Source organism: Marmota flaviventris, chromosome 2 (genome assembly GCF_047511675.1).
Source record: "Marmota flaviventris isolate mMarFla1 chromosome 2, mMarFla1.hap1, whole genome shotgun sequence".
Classification (NCBI taxonomy): domain Eukaryota; kingdom Metazoa; phylum Chordata; class Mammalia; order Rodentia; family Sciuridae; genus Marmota; species Marmota flaviventris.
The window spans coordinates 57,660,541-57,678,605 of NC_092499.1; positions in this window are offsets into that span (position 1 = coordinate 57,660,541).

Consider the following 18,065-nt stretch of genomic DNA (forward strand, 5'->3'; position numbering starts at 1 on the left):
AACACCTCTCTCCCTGCAAACACAAATTATTACAGTATCCACCATTTTTTTTCTCTAGCATAGGTGTCTCTTAGTCTCACCTTGTCAGATGTTTCCATATGATTTAGATTGAGACTATGCATTTTTGGCAAGAATATCAGGGAAGATATATGTTCTTTTCATACATTCTGTCAAAGGAAACAAAATACTACCTGTTACTATAACTGACAAAGTTAAATTTAATCAGCAGGTGGCTGTGGTGTGTGCTAAGTTTACCAACTACAAAGTTATTGTTTTTATACCCTTTACTAATCACTGACTAAGGGAAGATACTTCAACACTGGACAGATACCTTATAAGCTATCCCTTCTCAAAAGTTTTTAAAATAATTTCAGTATGAAATCTTACCACCAATAATTATTCCTTTTCTGTATTAATGTAAATTTTCTATTTTATATATTTTGTTTTAACTATTAATTTTATTAATTCTACAATAAAGAGCTATCCCTTCCCCCAAACTTATTACTTATTTAATTATGCATTTGTGTCAGTTGGACACATGGATAATTATGTTATTCTGCAGACTATTATCTAATACAATTTTTAAAATTTTGTTGCTCAAGTGTTCTAGATTGGTCCTCAGAGCTCTTTCACAGTCTTCTCTGACCTTTCAGTGTGTCACATTTTATGAGCATTTTCTCACTTTTTAAAAACAACAATAAAAAAATGTTTCAGGCTTATCTTGTATTTTTTTCTTTCTTGGATCGGGACCAAATATGTATCTGAAGAACTCAGGTTTTCTGAACTAGAGAATGCTATGTATGCACTAAGACGTGGATGGTCAGTGAACTTCTTGCTACTGGGATATCATTATTTCAATGACTTCTTAGTACACTATGCCTAGATTTAGTACACATACATAACAGATTTATATTTGTTTCTCTATCTAAATATTTGTGTATCTACTAAAAATCCATGAGTTGATAGCGATACTTCTACCAAAAATTCAACAATGGAAGGTTTCATTTTAGCCTTTCCACTTAAGTGTATATATATATATATATTTTTTTTTTCTCTGACACCAAGAAGCCATCATTTTATAGGTTCAGTGTATTAACTTATTTCTTCAATCCTATTATTCACATAAATTAGTTTCATTTTTTTCTAACCCATGTGCATTTGAGAAATACATTTGATAACTAGAATGTAGTAATTGTTTAATGTTCTTAGTTCATTTCTACTTCTAGAACAGAATGCTGACACTAGGTAATTTATAAGAACAAAAATTATATTTTGATCATTCTCGAGGCTCAAGGAACCCATGAGCCTCTGATGAGGACCATCCTATTGCATTCTCCAGCAGGACAGAATACCATATTCCCACATGACAGAAAGCAGAAAGGCAAAGAGGCAAAAGGGGGACTGAACTTGCCCTGTTATAACAGTTTGAGAGCTTTCATCTCCAAAGGTTCTACCTCCTAACACTGCAAACAGATTTCAACATGTGTTCTCTCCATATATTAGGATAGCTGATTGCCATATGTTGTCCTCTCTCTGATGATTTCAATGAAAGTGTATATTTGGAAATTTTGTAGATTTTTCTTATTGTGAGAGTGGAACAACATTCCTTCTAGCATTTTATATCACTGAAAACTGGAAGTCTCTTTTAGTTTTAAAATTGTAGTAAATGTAGTGTTTCATTTTTAAATATTTTATTTTTCTTAACTTTTTTGGATATTTTAAGCATTATGTAACATTTTAAAGATTGCTCAATTATTACTGTAATTCTAATCATCTGTCTTTTCACCTATTTAACTTCTATCATTACCTGGTAGAGTTGGTAGTTTGTCCTATTGTGTAATCTGTAATTTTGAATACGATGTCATTTTTAGATTCTGTCCAACCCCTCTTTACTTTCAAATCTGTATCCTGGATTGTGGAAATGATATTTTGCATTTAGTACTAGCCCAAGATTTTTTTTTTTTATCCATGGACACATTTGCTTGTTTTCCCAACTGTTTAATCCTTGACGCGTCCACAGGTTTCCTTAATTTTTCTGTTAGTAAATATTTTATGCCAGTTTTCACCAACAAAAATCTTTCAAGGTTTCCATTTCCACACCATTCAAACATCCTCCCTTTATAGGTTCTACATGGTATCCCCTTTCTCTGTTTAAGAAATAAAATCTTAAATCTCAGCAGCCAGCCAGCAGGCCCTGGTTTCTATTCAATAATCTGCCATGTGAAGGGTGACTGGTATGAGTTTAAACTTTCTATGTTGGCTTGCAGGAGATTATGCCATACATAGGTACTCTATTGCAAATGGTATGTGCATTTTGTATCATAATTAGTGCTTCTTCTGTGGTTAATTGGGACACTAATGAATCCTGCACTTGGTGAGAAGGGGAGAAAATGTTCATTGTGATAAACTGTGGCTGTATTAATATGGCTGAGGGTTATTTTTGTTGTTGTTATTAATTAATTAATTAATTTTAAATTATGTGTTTTCCTGCTCTGCAGAGAGAATTAAATGAAACAATACATGTAAAATGTCAATATTATCTATTGTTTCATCCTCTCCAATCCCATTCTCTCTCTCTCCATATATATATATATATATATATATATATATATATATATATATACACACACACACACACACATATACATATTACACACACATATATGTATATATACACATACATATGTATGTATATATCTAATATATATAAATAGAGTGAGAAAAGTGTCAAAAATATGATTACAAAAAGATGTATATGCGCTTATGCATATTCAACAATTTAAACAGGCCTATGTGACAGATTGTAAAATCATATTCCATTATATTGGCTCAGATATTTGGTAGTATGATAAAACATCTGCCAAATGAAACTAACAAACCAGAGGAACAAAGATAATAGAGCAACTACAGCACTGATCTCCTTATAGTAATAGATTTGTTTTTAAAGCCTAATCATGAGAAAAAGAGACTCCAACTAAATACATTCTCTTAGTAATTACACACAATTTAAATTTCAGGGAAGAGGCATTTAATTGACTGCAAGAGGACAGACAATTTAATAAAGTCCCACAATTTGATAACCATCAAGTTAAAGGTCTTATTTTAAAGAACTTGAGTTCTGTGGCAAGAAGGCACAAATGTCAGGAGGCCAAGATACAACCATCTCCGCCATTATATTAAAAAAGTACTTGAAATAGTATGAATGTTTGTGCCCTTCAAATACCCATGTTTAATTTCTAGCCTCAAATGTCATGGTTTTAGATGAGACCTTTGTAATGTAATTAGGTCAGAGATTGAATAGTTAGGTCACGAATGGGATTAGTACCCTTATTGAAGGGATCACAGAGAACTCTTGCTTTCTCTTTCTGCCATATGAGAATACAACAAGAAGAGTATCCTCACCAGAACCCAACTGTATTGACACCCTGACAATGGACTGCTAGCCTCTGAAACCTACAATATAAATTTCTGTTATGAGTCACCCAATCTATAATTACAGTAACCCAAACAGATTAAGACAGTACTTACATGCATGTACATTGTCTAAATCACCAGTTTTTTCTGATTCATAGATGACTGCACTATGGACATGATTCATTCCCCCCACCCTTTATTTATCCTATCACCTTTTCTAATATTTTCCACATTATTAATATTTATTACTGGTGCCCACTCCTTGATTTTTATCAGTCAAGTTGAGGCTTAAAATTGTTTTGTTGCTTGACTCAGTGTATTATTGAAACCATCATCCACTATCCACTCGATCATTCACTTAAGAAATAGTAATTGAATTATGCATACTTCTAGGCACAAAGGGTAAAAAAACAAGCAAGAAAAAAAAAGACATTTTGCCTACTTTTGATATTCAGTGTTTTCCCATCCATTATTTCTTTGTTACTTCTGCCTTAAAATGTTTTTATAACTTTTTTGTTTATCAACTTTTCCTTACTCAACTACTACTTCATTTTAAAAGAAATATTATATCATTGGAAAGAGATAATTATTTAGCTCCCTTAGAATTCCATCAATTTAGCAAGGAAGAATTAAGTTCTTGTCAACAGTACCAAGAAGTTAATTCTTCTAGGAATCTAACTCTTGATCTCCTGCATTCCTAAAAAGTGTAGAAAAAAAATACTTGACTTTTCTTTAAAGCTCGATAATATGAATAAAAGTCATATTTCAAAGTTATTGTCCACCTCATCAAATTAGGTATCAGTATGGAAATTGATAGAAACTCAACTGTTCCAATGTATTTATACTCAACATATACATTTATTTTAATAATGAATATGTTTGCCTTATTTTCCTCTAAACATAAATGAATACATTTTAAAATTTTTATACACATAAATTGTTTGCCCTCCATTTCCAGTTTTAAATTCCTTCCTTCTCCCAACAATTCATATCATAAAGCAAGCATAGATGACAACTTATGTAAAAAAGATTTAGGAATAATCTGCATCCCTAGTATGGCCCCATTCTATCTTCCTCTTCTAAATACTCAGCCCTTAACATCTTTTCACCATGTTGAAAAATTTCCAGATGGATCCAAGTTGTGTGTATCAGCTCTAAGTTGATGGTACCCTTTTCTATACATAGGATCATACACAGGATCAAATAACAGATACAAGACAATTGATGAATGTATTTCAAAGAATTCCCAAGGGAATTTCATCATGAGAGGAACTAGAATTCATTGTCACATATGTTTGGGAAAGTCTGTAACTTAAAATCCCTATTTGCAGATACACAAAGAATATTATACTTTGTAAACTTAGAAACAACTATATTTTTTTTTGTTTTAACATTTCCCAAGGGCATTCAACTATAGAACTTATGTAATATATGTATATGTATGTGTAGTTATGTGCAAAATATCCATTAACATCCTGCTGATCCAGTGTTCCATAGAACAAAGGTTAGAAATTACTAACTTCAATAGTTCACAATAATAGGAATGAAATGTTTAATAGCAAACATTTAGAAGGAGATAGTTCTCAGATTATAATTAGGGGATATACTTTTAAATAAAGGCTATACCACTGCATGATTGCAGGATGAAAGAAGGTTGTAACTGTGCATGAACTTGAACCATTGGAGAAAAATATCAATAAAACATATGTTTTATTTAATAATATTTACTGAGTACCTACTATGAATCTAGCCATCTAGAATCTAATCTACAGCATTTGGAATAAATAAACAAAGGTGAGATAACTCTTTACCCTTGAACAGTTTATTTTTGAACAACAAGACAATCAACACTCAATATAACAAACGTGCAAATAGGTAACAGTATATTAGAAGGTGATTATGAAAAGAAAGTAAAGAAAATGATAGAACTGAGATAGGGATAGAGAAAGATAACAATTTAATTTAAGGTAATCTCAGTGACAGAAAAATGTTTTAGGAAAGTGGAACAACCTATAAAATGTTGCTATAGGAGGAATGTTCCTGGCATGTTGAAGGAAGAACAAGGAGTTTAATGTAGCTTAAAGTAAGTAAAAAGGAGAATGTAGAAGAAGAAGTTAGAAATGTAAAAGGGGTTTGGTGATGCAGGTTATCATAGTACAAAGCAAGAGTTTCATTTTATTTAAATAAGGAAGGCTAAAAAGTCTTTGATATGTTATTACTTAAATTTCAAAGAGTCTATTTTGCTTTTATTTCCCCAGTTTGATGGTTAAACATGTCTCTTTTCACTCTCAAAAGTGTGTCTCAATTTAGAATAAATTATGTGCCTACCCTAACTCTTGTGCTGTGAACTGACTTTAATAATAAGAAAATATTTAGTTCAGATCCCCTAGCACTTTAGCAGAATATATAGAAGAATATATAGAATGAATACCCATAGTTATAATGTAGACAAGTCTCTTTGGGTGACCAAGTCTGTTTTAAAATTGAAAGTCTCATATCTCAGAAACTCCTTCATTCCCAGGTAAAGCAATATGACTACTTATTCTATAATTGTTGGTCAAAAATATTGTAAATAAAGCAAAATTTAGATGTGAAATCAGAAATAATTTTTTTCAACGGTAAGGCAAAAAACACTCTATCAATTTATTCATTGGTAAGGATGAATGTTTCCATCAATTTAGAGAACACTTACCAAAATGGGCATTATAGATGATTTTGAAATTCTTATAATAAGAGGATATATTGTTCAAATATTAAATAGCTTTTAAAAATTAGGTCTGTAGCTTTTGTTTCTTTATATCATGCCCAGTAATAAACAATGATAGAACATTTTAGACTGATAGTCCTAAAAATATTACAAAATAATCCTAATTTTTAAGGTATGGTGGCAAGCAAGCATACTTTTCCATAAAAGAACATTGAGGAATAGAATTTTCAGAAATACCCATATCACTAGCTAGATACTACTTCTCATGTTTTCAGAAATATTTAGGGTGTATATAGACAAACATGTAGTAAATTTCATTTATATTGCCTTTTTATATAAGAATACACTGAAAGGAGAAATATTTTTGCACAAAAGACATACTTAGAAGAAATTCACATCCTTATAAAGATTTTCTGATGGATTCTTTTGATTCAATTTAGATGAAAAGGGTATCCAGAAATGCCTTTGTGCCAATATCTAACAACTATATCCTTTTTTTTAAAATCATTTAAAGCTTTGCAGTAGAAATGTTTTAGACCTAGGAAAGAAGTTGATGAAGGTTAGCCTGCTAACGTAAACAAACATGACATTTTTCTTATTATCATTAGTATAAGCCATTTTCCAACTACCATAATATAATTTTGAAATGTTATTAAGTCAAAATCAGCATTTGATAAAAAAGCAATATTCTTATACCATAAAACATAATAAATATATCATTTATTTTCTAATATTGCATCCATTTCTCAATTCATATTTTTCTCGGTAGATGCAGATTAAGCCACACTGCTAGGCTTTGGCCTTTGATTTGTTTCAAAAGATTAAAAAAAATTCTCTAAGTTTTTTTAGGCTTATTATCTTATCTAATTTCTACCAATGATTGATTTAAATGAGATATTTGCCATCCAAGTCAGTGATGTCACTACCAATAGGTTTCACAGCTTCTAGTTCTCCCTCCCGTAGATCTCACATTAAATGGTAAACCTAGTTTCTCTAAAATATTACTTTCATCTTATCATTAATTCATACAACACAGACACACACACACACACACACAAAAAAAATGTAGGTCTTTCCTTTTTTCTATACCAATTAGCACTCTTCCTGACCTCTCTCCTAATCCTCATTATTTTTCAGCATAGGATTTCCAATTTAATAATATTACTATCCATATTTTTTCTACTTATTCTTTTTAATTCCATTTTTTCAAACTTATTTTTCATTTATCTCTACAAATGTAAATCTTTTAAAGATTCTACTCAACTCTAGGCATTCTTCCTTGTTAATGTGTACCTTCTTAGATTCTTCCCTTCACTTGAAATTTATACTTGGATTTAGAAGACACTTGATTATTATTTTCCATATTTAGTATGTGCAATCTATTTTCCAAAATTAACATTTTATATGCTTTAAATACAAAAAACACTAAATCTTAACTTTTCTTGTCACTTTTTCATACCTAGAATACTTCCAAACATATAATCAAATCAGTCAGATACTCCTTGATTTATTTTTCGAAAACTGAGACTGTTTCTAAACCATAGGTAAGAGTATGAAGTTCAGAGCCAACATAAATCTTCTGTTAGAGACACTAAAGTGACCTAAAGGAAAAGATTTAGGGCTGAAAAAAGATGCTAATGCTTACATTATATTTATCAGTCACCAGCTCAAAAGTTTTAGAATCCATTTTGTTTCCTGGATTGTCACATGTAATTCTCTCTGTGACTTCAGAAAGTCACTCTATAGATCTGTCTTCTAAGTTTAGAAATGACTAGTCTATTTTGGAAAAATTTTCATGTGCAGCTGAGAAGTTAAATTCAGCTGTTTTGGGGTGGAATATTCTGTAGATGTCTGTTAGGACCATTTGACTTACAGTAATGTTTAGGTTGGAGATATTTTTTTCTGGTTTTATGTTTTAATGACCTGTTATTGAAGATAAGGAAGTACTGAAATCCCCCACTATTATTGTGTTGAGGTCCATGTGGGAATAAGTCTAACTCAGGAGATAAGAGCTCTACAATGAAAATTGTAGAACACTAAAGAAAGAAATTGAAGAAGACCTTAGCCAATGGAAAGACATCCCATGTTCTTGAATAGGTAATATTAATATTGTCAAAATGGCCATACTACCAAAACAATATAGAGATTCAATGCAGTTCACCTGAAAATACCAACGACACTTTTCACAGAATTAGACAAACAAATTATTGAATTCATTTGGAAGAATGAGACCCAAAATAGCCAAAGCAATACCAAGAAAGAAAAGTGAAGCCACAGGCATCACAATACCTGATCTGAAATTATACTACAGACCTGTAATAACAAAAACATCACGGTATTGGTATCAAAATAGACATGAAGACCAAGGAATAGAATAGAAGATGCAGAAACAAAATCACATAACTATAGCCATCTGATATTTGACAAAGGTGCCAAAAATATATTTTGGAATAAAGACAGCCTTTTTAATACATTGTGCTGGAAAACTGAATAGCTATATGTATAGTAATGAAATTAGACCCCTTATGTCTCAAAACTCAAATGAAAATGGATCAAATACTTACAAAGATTTACAACTGCAAGAAGAAAACATAGGGTCAATGTGCCATTATATAGGTACTAGCACAGATTTTCTTGACAAGACCACCAAAGTGCAAGTCTAAAATCAAGAATCAATAAGTGAAATGTCATTAAGCAAAAAAGCTTCTGCACAACTAAGGAAATAGTTAAGAGTATGAAGAGAGAGTTACAGAATGGGAGGAAATTTTGGCCAGCTACTCCTTCAATAGGGGATTAATATCCAGAATATACAAAGAACTCAAAAAACCAAAATAACCTAATCAATAAATGGGAAAAAGAATTAAACAGAAACTTCTAAACAGAAGAAATACAAAAGGCCAATAATTGTGTGAAAAAATGTTCAATATAACTAACAATCAGAAATGCAAATGGAAACTATAATATTTCATTTAATTCCAGTCCGAATGGCAATGATCAAGCATACAAACAAAAATAAATGCTGGTGAGGTTGTTGGGAGAAAGGTACACTTGTACATATTTGTTGGAACTATAGACTAGTACTACCACTCTGGAAAGTAGTATGGAGATGCCTCAAAAAAGTAGAAATGGAACCACACACATGTATGACCCAGCTGTTAAACTTCTTGGTATTTCCCCAAAATATCTAAAATTGACATAGTAAAGCAACATCAATGTACATAGGAGTACAATTAACAATAGCTAAATTATGTAATCAACTCAGATGCCTGTCAATAGATGAATAGATTAAGATATGCGGTATATACACACACAATGAAGTTCTACTCAGCCAAAAAAAAAAAAAATGAATGAAATTGTGGCATTTGTTGGTAAATGGATGGAAATGGAGAATATCGTGCTACATGAAATCAGTCAAACTCAGAGAAAATCAGAAGCCAAATGTTTTCTCTCATATGCAGAAGCTAGAGTGAAATACAGGAAAGGGGGAGAGAAGGATATGATAACACAAAGAACCAACCAAATAAAAATGATTGACCAGTAGAAGAAGGAGAATGAGAGAGGGGAGGGAAAACAATGGGGGAGAGGAGGGGATCATCAACTCAGAATGATTTCTGTGCATATATCAGTTTAGTGGGATAAACCCAAATGTTATGTACAATTATAAAGCTCTAATAATGATTTTAAAAAGCCAAAAACTGATGATAAGTTTTTCATACAGCCCCACCATATAATCACTTCATAAACAAGGCAGTTCTGTATGTACTGATATGAAATGGATTCCAAGGGAGTTTATTAAAAGGAAAATTCACTCTGTTGGTCTCTCTTCTATGGCTAGAAGACAGGGATTGAGAGGGAGGAATGAAAGGAGAGCATAGGGAATCACCAGGCACCAAGATCTATGCTATATTTATAGGGACAAATTATGCTATGTCCATGTACAAATATATTGGAAAAAGCCAAGTTTTATATCTATCTCTCTATACATATAATTATAATGCATTAATAATAATAATAATAATAATAATAATAATAATAATAATATGAATAGAAGAAAAATCAGTAGAGTAGAACATACAGATTGGGGTGGAAAGAGGAGAAAAGGGAAGAAAAAAAGAAATTACTAGTCTAAATTTTAACTATATTTCTATAAGGAATCTCAATAATCAGACAGCACAAGCACTCTTCAATATTTGGAATTCCTCAATATAAAACAAGGTAAAATCATATCTATCTAATAATTTTTAAGCCATATAAATTTTTTATCAATATTTTGAAAATCACAAGAAAAATAAAAAATTATAAAAATTATATTTATCACATATAAATTATGGAAATGCTCTTATAATCAAGTAAGAGAAAGTTAAATAACTCAAAAGAAAATTGGTAAAGAGGACACTTAAAAACATGTAAAGCTTTACTTGGGATTAAAATTTTAAAATACTAGTTTTTATCTAAAACACAAAGATAAAAATAATTAGAAATGCAAATATTGTTGCAGATTTGGGGAAATATTTTCTTCTTCTGACTGATGGGTATAGTGATTCAAACAATTTTTAAGAAGCCAATTGAGAAATAGATTCCAAATTTCTGAATAAACACTCCTTTGTTTATCAATGCCCCTTTTTAAGGATTAATCTTTATGTTTTAAACATGTGTTAAGTAGTATGTTTATGCATACAAGAACTTTCTTATATGGGGAAATAAAACAAATATGAAAATAAATCATCAAAATATGTGTGCTGATGTAGAAAACATATGCCTACATTTATTTAAAAATATTTTTACATATGCACATACATAATGCATACTCATGTGCTCATACGTACAAATAGATGCTTTCTAAGAGGATATTAGAAGGTCTACTCTGGGAATTGGAACCAGATAGCTGGGATAGAAGAGATTAACTTTTCCACATATATCCATTTGTAATCTTTGCAATTTTTATTTTATAAACATGTCATTTAAAAATTATAAATTAGTTGACATAATGAGTGTCTTATATTCATATCTATACTCTTATTACCAGTGTGCTACATTATATATTGGATGCTTTCTATGTATGTGTGTATATATATATACACACATACATGTATGTGTCTATATATAAGTATATGTGTGCACACAATGTAGAAGTATGTATGTATAATTTGTATTACAAAGATTAATAACGGAAATATATATATATGTGTGTGTGTGTGTGTGTGTGTGTGTGTGTATTTGTTTGTTTTAGTACCAGGGATTGAATCCAGAGATTCTTAACCACTGAGCCACATTATCAGTTCTTTTTATTTTTTATTTGGAGATACAGTCTTGCTAAATGCTAGAGGCCTCTCTAAGTTGCTGAGGCTGACTTTGAATTTTTTATTTTCTTGCCTCAGCCTCCCAAACTGTGTGCACCACGGTACCAGGCTTAGTATATTTATATACACATATGTGTACTATCCATATAATCTTGTTTTTCATTTAATTTTACTAATGAAAGAAGATAAAAGAGTTTTGCCTTGTCCCTATTCATTTTAATAGTAAGTTAAAACTAGAATAGATCCGGACTAGGAGGCACAAGCCTGTAATCTCAGTAATTTGGGAGACAGAAGCAGGAGGATTGGCTAGTTTGAGGCCAGCCTCAGAAACTTAGCAAGATCCTGTCTCAAAAAATAAAAGGAAATAATGAATATCTTATTATTAGATTTTATTGGGCTGATTTTCACCCTATTGTCAAATATAATTTCTTTATGATTACTTTTTCTTTTTTTTGTACTGGAGATTTAACCCAGGGCACTTTACCACTGAGCTACATTCCAGCCATATATATATATATATATATATATATATATATATATATATATATATTTTATTTTTTTTTTTTGAGACAGGGTCTCTCTACGTTGCTTTAAGCTTTGGTATGTTGCTTTAAGCTTTGGTATGTTGCATGAAGCTGGCTTTGAACTTGCAATCCTCCTGCCTCAGCCTCGGGAATGGCTACGATTACAAGTGTGTGCCACCCACACCTGGTCTTTATGAAATTTAAAAAGCCAATACAACTGTCTTTTTCTATATGTGATGCCTGATAAATTATTCAAATTTTTTTCTAATATGTATTAAAAACTAGTTTAATTATAAAAACTGATTTAATTTTATCTCTTAAAAATATCACTGTACTAATGGGTAGGACAATAACATGTAAACAAACCTTAAAGAGTACTTATTTATTTTAAAAATTTATTTAATGGCATGTCATGTCATGACAGATACCATGTCTCATATTGCTGAGAAGCTAATTAAATTGGCACTTCAGAACCAATATTCTAAAAAAGAAAAAGAAATAAAAATAAGGAAACTGGCTATTAGCAAAAATTCTTTATCAGTAACCACTACTAAAATTTCAATAAAAGATGGGGTAAGAAATATTCCATTTTACACAGTTGAATTAAACCACTTCTAAGAAGAATATGACTCAGTTTTACATTCATGCACTTCTGCAATAGAGAAGTATCGAACTCTTCATTGCTGTCGATAACACTGAAAAACAGGGTATAAGATAATTTCTGCCCCTTTGTCATTAATTTATGTGCAGTACAGTATATAGTCCGAAGGATCTTCAAGATCAGATAGCAGATCAGAATGCAAGGGTAGATGCTTATGAAGCACACCTGGTTGTCAACATGGTGTCCCATCTCCAAATGTACTTCCATTTCAATTCCACCCTAATGGTAAAGTATGTGGGTATGAGTTTTTGTTCAGTAAGAAATGGGAGTTCATAATCCACTTGAATCAAATGTGTGAAATATGGTATGTCAAGAGCTTTGTAATGTTTTGAACAACTAATAATAATAATAAAAAAGAGACCTCTGAAATAGTGAATATCTCAAATCATGGACACTGATTTTATGTCTTTTCAGGGTGCTGTGTGAAGAACTGTACTGTGAATTAAGTTTACTTGCTTTAGGGGAAAAATTCTCATATTAATAACACTTCTAAACAGGAAATTTATTTTAAAAAGTCATGATTTCATCCATCACTTTGACTGACATACTAGTGAGTCTCAGTGAAATATTTTGGATCATGAAGAGCCAGAACTTACTTAGACCAAAACTATTAGAATTAGTCTTATTAAATATTTCTGACATCGTTTTTAAGACTGTATTATGGTCCATTGTATACAACATAGTCCTTTTGAATATATATGGTAAAACTCCTGAAGAATAAATAATTTTGTGACTGGGGTTTGACTCTAATCACATAATCTTGTTTTTGTTCTTCAGAATATTCTTTATTCATACTTAAAAATCATATTTGAAAATCATACAACAGATTATAAAATTTCTTTACAACCCCAAATCTCCCTGTAATATACTGCTGCTCATTGAAGGAGCCTCTATATTCTTCAGTGAGAAATCACTGTTATTTTTAGACCTTTTAAAAAAATTATAATTCCCAGAATTCTAATGGAGTCATCATATGTTTATATGAAAATATTGTGAATTAGCCTTTCTAATTTGATAGAAGAGATAAAAGAAACAAAATATCAGATGTGGATAGTTATCTACGGTTATTTATCACTACACTGACATATGGTCTGAATGTTTGTGTCTCCCTCAAATTCATATGTTGAAATCAGATTCCCAATGCAATAATACTAAGAGGTAGGATTTTTTTTTAAAGAGAGAGAGAGAAATTTTTTTAATATTTATTTTTTATTTTTTGGCGGACACAACATCTTTGTTTGTATGTGGTGCTGAGGATCCAACCCGGGCCGCACACATGCCAGGTGAGCGCGCTACCACTTGAGCCACACCCCCAGCCCAAGAGGTAGGATTTTTAAAGAATTAGTAACTAATGTAGGAAACTTATGAATGGGATCAATGCCCTTATAAAAGTTGCCCAGGGGGACTTGTTCACTCCTTCTGCCATGTACGGACCCAGAAGGAAGGTGCCATTCATGAGGAATGGGGTTTTCACTGCAGGTTCCTTGATTTTAAACTTCTAGGGTCCCAAACTGTGAGCATGTTCTTTCTGGAGAACCCTGAACCCCTGACTCATATATATATATCATGTGGTTATTGATTCTCCTTCTGGAAGCTGGCCTGAAGTCCACTGGGTATGCAGTTGTAAAGCAAGGGTGAGCCACCCAATAAAAATCTAGTAACTAGAAAGCCTTTACAACAGGATGCAAAGTGGTATTGAGGCACCAAACTGATACAGGCAAACTAGAGTCTATGTTTGAGCTAGAATCCATTCTGGCCTCTCAATATCACTAGCATGCCATTGTAGTGATGAGCTTGACTTGCAGGAGTAGCTGACATCCTTCATCATATTGCTGAAAACACAATGTCCCAGGAATCACTGAAGCTGAGAAAAAATGGCTAAGAGTTGAGAGAGTTGCCAATTGGCTGTTGCTTTCCACCAACATGGTGGGCTATGTGGTCCAAGTCATTGTATGTGAGTTGCAACATGACTTGACCCTACATCAATCTTCAAAGAATAATTATGGCTTCTGCTTTGCTTCTTCCTTCCAAAACTCACACAAAAATTCCATGTGGCCAATTCTAACAAAAAACCACAGGAAGAAACAGATTCTTGGATGCATAGTTCTGACTTAGCTAAATTGCCCATAATACAAAACCCCAAAGGAAGGAACCTGTGTAGAACCAGAGCTAGTGAAATTTTCTGGGCTGTTGCTGAGTGTGTCTCTGGAGAGGGTTACCATGTCTGAGGAGATGAACACTATCCATTTTAATTCTGATTGGTAATTGAATATTGGATTCAGTGTAATTGTTGAAGAAGCAGAGGCCTGCCTGATGGGTTGTTAATGGGATTTTACAAGCTGTGTCCTTAAACTTGATAGAATATAATAGTAAATTAATTAATTTGCTATTTATTAATAGTAAACATAGTAGAACTACATGGCATAGAATAATTTATGAAGCAGAGGAAATCTCCCAAAGTCAGTGGATAGGGATCTTTTCATGGGAAATATTTGGCTTAGAATTTAGAAGCCTAAATTTGGGTTTCAAGAAACATGAGTCCTTTTGTCTTCTATTCATTGGCTCTATGATCCTCACAAAACTTTGAGCTGCTCATTTTCTCAATGCCTGGATCTATCATAATGTAAATGAGGAAAATAAATACTGTTTATTGTTTTTTGCTGTAAGAATCAGATGAATACTCTGTACAAAGTACTTAGAACTGAGTTCCTGACCTCTAAAAGCAAATACAATAGATTGAAATTTTCAGTTGCATTACTATTAAGACAGGGAACTAAATTTTAAAGAAGGGAATACAGAATGGGTGCATACAGAGTATGAAAACATTTAAAATGAAGTTTTATAAGATTTTTCTGGGTTTAGCTCAGAAACACATTAACACATCTCAGGCCTGAAGGGAATGCGAGAGACTTAAGAATTTTTGGCCTTTTTGAATCTTTTGTGTAAAATGAGTATAATAATATCTGATTCTTGGTTTTGTTTGAGACACTAGAAATCAAAATACAATGTTTTTCCGTATCTTAGATATTTCTATAATTGTGACTTCTTTGTCATTAAATAATACTTGATAGAACAAATACTCAAGTTGAATTTTAAAAATTGGTTACTCATTTTTGAAGTCAGGAAGTCAATTTAAATAGCTTCTAGATCATATGATTTTACTTTAAAATATATTGTAAAATAGTTGCATTAAAATGTATGACTCTATTTTCACTTTTGTAATACTTTCTCTTGCCCTGAGGTATCCCAATGAACAGTTATTCAAATATGAAGGCAATTCTAGCAAATACTAGGAAAATTTATAAATTTGTTTGAACATATTTGAAAGATAATAAGAAGCAATACTAGATTTTAGTGTTATTTTTTAATTCTAGAGTTTTTTTCTTATGAAAGTGACTACTGAAATTGTGCTGTCACGTAAAGCTGCAAGATTCATATGTATCTGGTCGCCTGCAGAAAAAAAAAATAGAATCTAAAAAGTTCACTTAGAAGAGTGACTATAATCATATACTGAACTACAACTATGAATGAAGAACTATGCTTGCCTTTGTTAGGATAGAGAATGGAGCTGAAATATTCTCTGTATTACAAATGATCTTCCAAGTGACTAACATTTTTTGGAAAAATATTAAAATTAGTATTTTCTAACCCAGAAACGATTAGTCTGTTTACTTATTGCAGCAGTTAATGTAAGTCTGCAATACTTAGTGAATCAAACTGTTCAAGTATCTAAAATATAGAAAACCTTATAATTTGTAAAGAGACTTGATTAAAAACTTAAATGCCTTCACTTGGATTTATTAAAAGTATATTTATTGAAGCAAAATTGCCTTTCTTCTGTCAATAATTGATAATAAAATAATAAATAGTTGACTTTATACATATCTTCAGATCAAAAAGGCAATTAAGAAAATGGCCTTAAAATGAATGGCATGATAATTACTTTTATGATTATCATAAATATTCTCTGATGATTGAATTTTATAGCATTATAATCATATTATAAATGAAGCTGATATTGGAATTAGAAATTGTATTTGTAACTAATTTTCTTTTTCTCAATACTACTGTTAACCCAATAAAACCATCATTAAACTTTTGACATAATTAATAAATGTAATCATCTTTATAAGAAGGAAAAAATGGTGTGTATTATGCAGAACCCAGCATTAAATTCCATGGGAATAGCTTAATTTTTTTTTAAGCTAAAACACTACCCAGAACACCCCAAATCCACTCTCCATAAACAGCTAGTGAGGTCACATGACTTACCTGTTTAAAATACTCTGACACTTTCCTCTCACATGGAATTAAATCTACACTTCCTATGGAACCTACAGCCTAATGTGATCTGCCACAGTTCCTTCAGCCTTATCTCTTTCCTTCTGTGTCTCACCAAAAGGTGTGATGACCTCACTTCTGTTCCTTGAGCGCACTGAGATTTTCCCCATTAAGTCTTAGCAAGTGACATTTCATCTTTTTAAAATGCATCCCTCCCAAAAAAATTTTTTTTTGGCTTTGTCTCATTATTTAGGTCTAATTCAAATATCCCTTCCACAATCTCAATGTGAAGCAGTCCTTTCATGCTCAGTCACTGATATGTCATCCAGTTTTATGTTTGCTTTGAACTTACTGTTATCTGAAATTCTCTAATTCATTTGTTTTCTTAGTTCCCCACTAGAATGTGCATTTAGTAACAGAACATTTTCTGTTTTAACACTACTCTGTTCTTAGCACCTACCAAGAATTGAAAGTAGATCCTCAATTAGTAATATGAATCAGTAGATGGAAACCTATCAAGATCTTTCTTGAACCAGAGATATAAGCAAAGAAAAGTGACCAGAGTAACCATTTTGACTCAGGACCCAGGAATTAAAAAAATCAAGTTTTATTCACTTTTAATATAATTTCACTTAGTTTATTTGTTAAATTCAGCAAAGTCATCAAATTAGATGCATGTGTTTCTTAGGGTTCTATGTTAAGACAAAAATAAAAAGCAATAATCAACCAGTTCAGCTATGCCCAATTTAGGTTTTCAAATCCACATCAAAGGAAGAGTATGGTCCTCAGGGCACGTTGCACACACACGTGCGCATGCTCTTTGACTCCCCTGTGGCCTGTATTTATTTCCCTTCTGTCTGGCTGCATCTCTGTGGATTGTGTTATCCTCAAAGGAGCTCTGCCGCTCTTCCTGCCTGGGCTTAAGCTGCTGTCTTCTGTCACTGCTGCTGCCAAATCACTGACTGCCAGCACTGCAGGCACAGACTAGCGTGTGCCAAGTCACAGTTGAGCATGTCTAATGCATCACTCTTGTGGCTTCTGGCATCCTGCAGGGGCCAGCGTATTCACCCTGCTTTGTAAAGCCTGGGAGAAATCCCTCACCCCTTTGTGTAGTGTTGCTGTCCCCTAACTTCCCAGGTAGAGCTGCTTGGGTTCTCACCATCTCACAGGGGTTTCTT